Genomic DNA, 7549 nt, shown 5'->3' with positions numbered 1-7549 from the left:
TATGCCATCATGGTCAAACGCTTAGACTGGTGGGTAAAGTATTATGGTTAAACGGAAACAAAACTTGTGAACCAAGCTTATGTGAACAGGCTTCCAATGCCAATGCCATCATGGTCGTACGTTTAGATCGGTCGGTAAAAGTATAAAGGTATTACGATTAAACGGAACCATCAGAGCAAGAATAAGCTTCCACGGCTAATGCGATTATGCATAAACGTCTACCGAGTTGTGCAAAAGTATACATGTTCAGAGGCTAAATACATGTAGATTCACAGCTTTACATCCATTCCTGTACAAATAGGCTGTTTACGCCAAATGCCATTATGTACAAACGTTTACACAATTGGACAAAAGTATACATTTCAGACGTCACATTTGATACCTAATTTGTCTCTCATTCTGACCATTGCCATCGTACCCAAAAGTTTGCACAGTTGGGTATATGTATAAAGTCCAAGTTGAAACAAAACTGATGAAATAACGCAATAGTCAGTGAGTGAGTCAGTGAGTGCTTGGGGTTTAACGTCGTACAAATAACGCAATAGGATTTAGCTTCCAAGGATAATGTCATCATGCACAAACTTTGGCACAGGTGTGCAGTTGTATAAACGACTTGAAAAAGAACCATATATAACCAGAAATGTTTACACAGTCTGACAATTGTATAAATGAACACAGGCCAAAATGAAACATAGTTTATGAGCCAACTTGATAAGAATAAGTTTTGAATTCTATATGTCAGCATGCGCCAGAGTTTTATACAGGTGGGCAAGGATGTAAACACATCAGAGCAAAACGAAAACACACCCTGTAAACCAACCTTATAGAAACAGAAATGTTTATGCAATCTGGCAAATTTATACATGTACACAGGCCAAAACTGAACAAAAATTTGTGAACCAACTTGATAAGAATATGCTAATGTCAAAATGTGCCAGAGTTTTGCACAGGTGGGCAAGAGAATAAACACATAAGACTGGACTATAACACAACTTGCAAACCAACCTGATAGGAAGAGGAATGTTTGCCAAATTTAGAATTTTACACAATAAAACACTGATTTCGAATAACGGAAGACAAAGAAAGTTTTCAAGGCCATGGTCTAACTATAGGCTCTTTGATGTATGTTTTCAGGCTCAGAAATTCTTAGCCATTAAAAAGACTTTTTCTTGTACTGTGGAGAATATAATTTTTATCCCAGGTCTGGTAATGTAAAAATACTGTAACTGTAATTTAATAACACTTTACTGTGCCTCCACTAATGGAATTCCGGTATGCTTCCAGTTCGCTAACCGCGTTGCTGTATATAGATGGAAGATTGTTCCAATGCTGAGTGCTTTTCGCCAAGTGAGTCTTTAATTTAACTATTTTATTAAAAACAGGTATATCCTGGATCAGCTTTTAAAAATTTGCATTATTTTATCACCTTGCCAATGTGTTCGCTTTTTGTTTGAAAGAGGCCAGAACTATGATGTTTAAGAATGCGTAATGTTTATAACAGGCTTCCATACATACGTGAACCGCAAAACTGTGAGTGCCAAAGATAACTTTAAGAGATACAGAGAAGCTGCTTGTAATCTCCTTTCAGCTCATATTATCGACGGGCGCAAGGCGAAAAGCTTTGATCTAAGAATGTCTCAAAAGAAGCATTTATTCGTTTGTCTGTGTGGACTTTGCGTAATCCTGTTTTAACTGACAGAACAATACTGCTCTGTAAACGTACATCACTTTGATTACCATAATCGGCTTTTTGCTGGAAAAAGCGTAGATCTGAGCAAATGTCAAAAATCATTTCAAACTACTTTACGGGACAACTTTGGGGGTCGCATGGTAAACTAATTCAATGCTTCTCTTTGTGGCGAGGCTTGTTCTTGTTCTTGAGTATCCGCCAGAATACGGTTTCACGAAGGATTTTGTTAGTCCATATAGTAACGCAGTGCAAGTCGTTGTAAAATTCAAATTATTCGCACCCATTAATGTATCTGCTATCATATTAGTGGCGTTAATACCAGGCATATATCACACTATTGGGACCTAACGAAACGTACCTACCAGAAACATCACCAGATGACTGAACGCCTCTTTTCATTTTTTAACGTCATTGTATGTTAAATGTGATGACAACAGCATTTTGAGTATTTCTAGAAAAAATTTATTTTGACGTCTAATAAATTGCAACTGACATCACTGCAATTTATTTACCTTATTCTGTTTAAGCCATAGTGCTAGGGGGCATGTAATTTGCTAGTATTTATGCATTTACATTATAATAAAACCCTGAGGTAAATTCACCTGTTGCGTGTGACCATTTAGTAGCTATCACGCTGTCGTCGCTGCTCTGGTTTTTCTTTCTATGCTGTACGTTAAATTTTAGCCTATACATGTAAATTATTTGATATTTTCAATCTGATCTTACAACTCGTGACTTATGACCACCACGACGTTATCGATATTTCGTGACTGAAAAGATTCCACTAAAGGAAGCCCATTTAAAATAAAAACAATATGTATACATTGTTTTCATCAGATCATGTTCTTTTGTTATTCTAAAAACCGTGTTAGTTGTGCTGTAAAGTCGAACACCTTGAAAGTCATTCTATATACACCGTTAGATAAAAGAGAGCCTGCAGTGCTGATGTGAAGACTTCTAGTGGGCAGATATAAAGAAATGCAACCTATTGACCTTGATGTGGAGGAACCCACTTGATTTCTCACCTTCCATAAACAACCCACGACTTCCATCGGAAAAACAAAAAAAGGAAAGATAAAAAGTGGAGATGAGAGATTTGATAGATAAACCCAACGGAATTTCGATTGCGGCGTGAAGTTGTACAGGCAAAGCTTTTTTCAGATTTCTCACACTTTAAATTGCTTTCACCCCCCCCCCCTCCCCCCAAAAAATGTTACTTGGAATTAAACGTCTGTGTTAGACACGGTTTTATAATAATGCTGGAAAATTCTGCGTGAAGCGGGGATACATCAGGACGTGTGAATGGTTATAGCCTTTGTCGACAGCCAGCGTTTAGTCTCTAACTGTCCCCCATCAACAGCGTTACAGCTTCTCTCGCCGGCTAGGGACCCCTATCCATGCGGTGATGAAAAAGCTGTCAGCGAAAAGGCAATTTGGATTTTAGCATTTTTCGAGTACGTCGTGGCATCTTTCTCCCTGTTTGAAATGGGTAATCCAGCACGGATAATGCGCTTCCCCGGAAGATGTATTAGCTTGTAACGGTATTCCACCCTGGGGGATTCCTGGCTTGTGATCGTTACATGTAGGTATTGATTGCGGCTAAAGTATCAGTGGCGGCTCGGCCACCAGCTAGCCCGCCAGATCAGATATATCCCAACACAGGCGACCTGTTAGCTCGGCAAGCTCTGATTTGTAAGAGACGCCCATCTGTCAAACATACGTGTTGAGAACGTTCTGGCCGCCGTCCACCACAGCCGGCGATATAAAAGCCACTATGAGCACGGTCCAAAGGGAGAGTGGAGGCATTTTAACATAACGGTCACCTCAAGAGACAGGTAAGTGTAACTGATTTATTAACTGTGCCACTTCAGTTGGTGTTCATTCTACTAAACCACAGGCAAAATTGAATGACTGTCGTTTTTGTCGATTCCGTTTGAAGTTACTATGAATTTATCAAATCCCGTAAATGCCGGGTAGAGCCTAGTATTAGAACTTTTCACGGCTACTATAAGTGTGGTTGCAGGAAATGTTCCACGGTAGCGGCTTTAATCCCACTTCTGTGTAGAGCACTCTTTCAGTCCTGTCCTAACAGATGGTACTTAGATCCACGGTTAAGTCTCTATAACACTGATCCACCACATAAATAAATAATCACCTGGTCATGAATCACATAGTGCAACTCAAAACATATCGCTTCTAATACTGCCATATATACGTTTTAAATCTGCCATTTCTGCACTGTAGCTATGATTTGTTTTATTCGTTTCCCTAATGTCAGCAAAACTGATAGCAGTTTTTAATGATTTCTTTTATTATTGAATTTGGCTTAATACCATACCAAAGAATTTTTTATGGATTGGCGCAGCGTAACGATAAACCACTTACAATTGACAACTTACAGATTAGCACGCATAATTGAAAGACGAACGTAAGACTGAAAGAGTCTACAAATTCCCTGCCCACATCCGGGGTTGAACCAGAACCTTGTTTGGCTCAAGTTTAGGAGTCGAGCACCTTGCACTCACTGCTCCACTTCCCATGACTCTGACTCCTGTGAAACCAAACATTTTATATGTATTATACGGCTGTACCCTGTTCAAATCCCATCTTCCTGGATACCGTATACCTACCACTTTAAACCTCACTCTGTTTTTCTGTTGGTTTGTATATTTTCTGTTATTTATTCGTTCTAAGCCGTTTCAATACAGTAATTCAGGCAGTACCGCCAACTACAGCCAAAATAATTTATTACCGAGGTAAAATTTTGAAGCAACTGTACTTTATTTCTCAGAGATATCATTGAATGCATAACAAGCTGTGACTAACCACTTCATGGCTAAACAGGTACTAAAATGTTTTCTGGCCAATCATATTCGAAATACATACTTTTTGGCTATACAAATACTAAGTACCGTGTAGGTAAGAAACTGCTAAATACCTTGTAAATAACCAAATGGTAAATACTGTTAATGTTAAACATTCTAAGGCTGCTTTCAGCAGAGACTGGTACATTTCTTAATTATCATACATACATACCTGTATTAGTTTACATGGCGACTCCATTCCATGGGATGATTTGCCCCAAGGCAATAAGATGTGTTTCAGGGATTTAGGCTGATCTAAACAGCCGTAGTCAATCCATAGAGAACTATTGCCACAGTCCTGTAGCCTAAAATCTGTGGATCCTACATAAATAATTCCCCACAGCTTTAAAAATTAAACTTGCATTTTTCGGTGGACAAAGCACACTCCTCAGAGTTGAGTTAACAATTCCGAGTCTACAAGGTCAGAAAAGAAGATTTGTCTCTGAGCAGTGTACTGCGGACACACGAGTAAAACATGATGAGTGGTCTCCTCAGCCTGACAAACATTACACAGATCTGAATCTCTTACCTTGAATCTTTTTAAGTAGCTATTAACTGGGAGATGTCCTGACCGAAGTCGGAAACACTTCGTTTTTTTTCTGCTTTTCTCTACCAGAAAAGGAAAAAGGGAGCCTGTTGTGAAGTTTGACAACAGGGTTAAATGGGTGATAAATACGACGCTTCTCGGAACCATCTCACTCAGTTTTCATAGTTTAAATGATAATGACTTTACTTCTTTTAGGGCCTCGGAAATGGTCAGTTTGAGATTAGAGTTGACATCACGCAGCCTTAGGGCTGGTTTGGCTAGTCCATCTGTTTTCTAAATTCTCAAGAGGGCGGTCCGTGGTGCAAATGATGGGTTCAAGGTCAACACTCTTACATCTTCTTTATTGGGCACATGTTAGAAAACATTTAAGACAACTGAGTAACTGCTGGTTGAGAGGGTTAACTTACTTTGTCATTACTTTCCGTATCTTCTTGTAGCCGACAAACAGGCGCTGTCTGACTCGAGTGTAGAAGGTTATATTTTCCATGCTAAACCCGTGCTGAACGTGTGTGGTTATATCTTAGTTCTGAGGGCCATAACTAAACCAACTGTATTGAAACAGACACCTGTTCTTCATTTAGTACTCGAACACGGCTGGCGGACCACTAACCTATAAATATATAACTTTATGCGATTGAAGCAAACCCGGACACATGCAAAATATCGGTACTTAATGGTCTATGTTATTGTCATTTCGTTTTCCAAACCCTATAACAGATGTTTAGCTCTATAGTTACGGATATCACAAAAAAGATGTGATAAAGATGCGAGTATTACAAAGTGAAGAGTACCCTGAAAGTTAAATGTTGTGAAACATTCAAAATACCTCAGTAAATGATAGTGTCATTTGTAGAGAAAAATGTATAGTATTGACCGATATAAGGTCATGTGTATTTGTTAGATCAACAGAGATAATAGAGATCAACTGAGGCTAACCATCAGTATTGAACTACTATCAATGCGAAAAGGTGCCCATCGGAAATATATTTTCACTGTGTGCAGCCGACTGTTTATAACTGATATCAGTCACGTTTTTCTGTAACGTTTTATGTGTCTGTCGTTGAAGTACACAAACGTTGGTGCCAGAATTTTGAACTATGTACATGCAGAATGCGCATGCGCCAATGGATGATGGCCAGTAAATAAGTTTCTCGGAAGTATGTGTTAAGGTCTACCAGCAAACTGCAGATGGTCGTGAGTTCCCCCGGGATCTGCCCGGTTTCCTTGCACCATAATGCTGATCGCCGTCGTATGAGTGAAATATTCTTGAGCAGAGCGTAAAAATAAAGAGATAAACTAACAGAAGGAAGATCGGGCAAAGCTGTACTTGAGACACCGAGATTATATGGTACAAGAGAGAGACGGCAAGGCCACGGAATAAGTTCTGGCCCGTAATGGACGCCATGCATAACAATAGCACCTTGTACAAACCCTCCAGACAAGAGACATTGGCTAACATTGCAATGATGGTGCCGTCGCTGACTAAACTATTACCATCATAAAGTTGTCACATCTTGTGCAAAATCAACCCGGAGTCAATTTTACGAAGAATTTGTACGGATCTTGGCACGTAACTGCAATAATATAAAGTACTTAAGGTACTGATGCTTCCAGAAACCTCGTTATACGAACTAATTTGTGGAGGCAGTGTACTTCAGTGTACATACAGGGCACTCAAGCTCGTGTAGGGAATAACTTAAGACGAAACATAACACATTTTCTGAGTTTTAATCCCATCAAGAAATGTGAGGTATAGGGAAAAGATCGGCGCGGAGACAGACCATTTCACAGAACTTTGCCTATAGCGCTCGAAAAAAGTCTTGATCTTCGATAGACATCATACAAACTTTATAATGATAACACCTTGTGCAGACACTCAGGGTGAGACACATTGGCTAATAGTGGAATTGTTACTTATGTGCATAACGAAACAGTTTTCATAATCAGGCTTAAAAATAATTTTCTGCTTTACCAGCACTGAGGGGCTCATTAGATAATGGCACTGGATGACGCGTCCCAGCCAGAGGGTCCCAGAGGACAATAGTTTACCAAAGTACTGAAGGCGTCACACAATTTCCAATGTCTTGGGAGATAACAGTTCCTATGGCCTGAAACCTCACTTAACTGGTACATCAGTGCACTTACACCTACGCGAATATACAGACTTGTAAATATCTCGCCAATCATGAAGCCTTCAAAAAATGAAGCCTTCAAAAAATTTCTTGTCTTTTATAGAAAGGGATTTAAGAGTTATTAGGAGGCCAAAGGCAATGGCAACTCTTTTGTATTCAGAATCGCTTGTCTTTTATAGAAACATGACGAATGGTTGGTATTATTGTAAACAGGCGAATGCATTGTTCACTGAAATGTATTAACAATTTGTTGTAATATTTATTAATATATGTATTTGATTTATTTGATTGGAGTTAGTCGGAGAGAATGTTTCCT

At 39.1% G+C, this 7549-nt stretch overlaps 1 protein-coding gene across 1 annotated transcript in view; it reads left to right on the top strand.

The window, feature by feature from the left end:
- Positions 1 to 3080: 3080 nt before the first annotated feature.
- Positions 3081 to 7549, top strand: part of LOC135468498 (gamma-aminobutyric acid type B receptor subunit 2-like) — an 82929-nt gene continuing 78460 nt past the window's right edge. Inside the window, exon 1 of the mRNA XM_064746778.1 lies at positions 3081 to 3525. The gene's annotated coding sequence lies outside the window, so the exon portion shown is untranslated. The remainder of the gene's footprint in view (positions 3526 to 7549) is intronic.

This window comes from Liolophura sinensis, chromosome 6 (genome assembly GCF_032854445.1).
Source record: "Liolophura sinensis isolate JHLJ2023 chromosome 6, CUHK_Ljap_v2, whole genome shotgun sequence".
Classification (NCBI taxonomy): Eukaryota; Metazoa; Mollusca; class Polyplacophora; order Chitonida; family Chitonidae; genus Liolophura; species Liolophura sinensis.
Note: the sequence above shows the minus strand (reverse complement) of the source record. Positions and strands in the feature narration are given on the sequence as shown.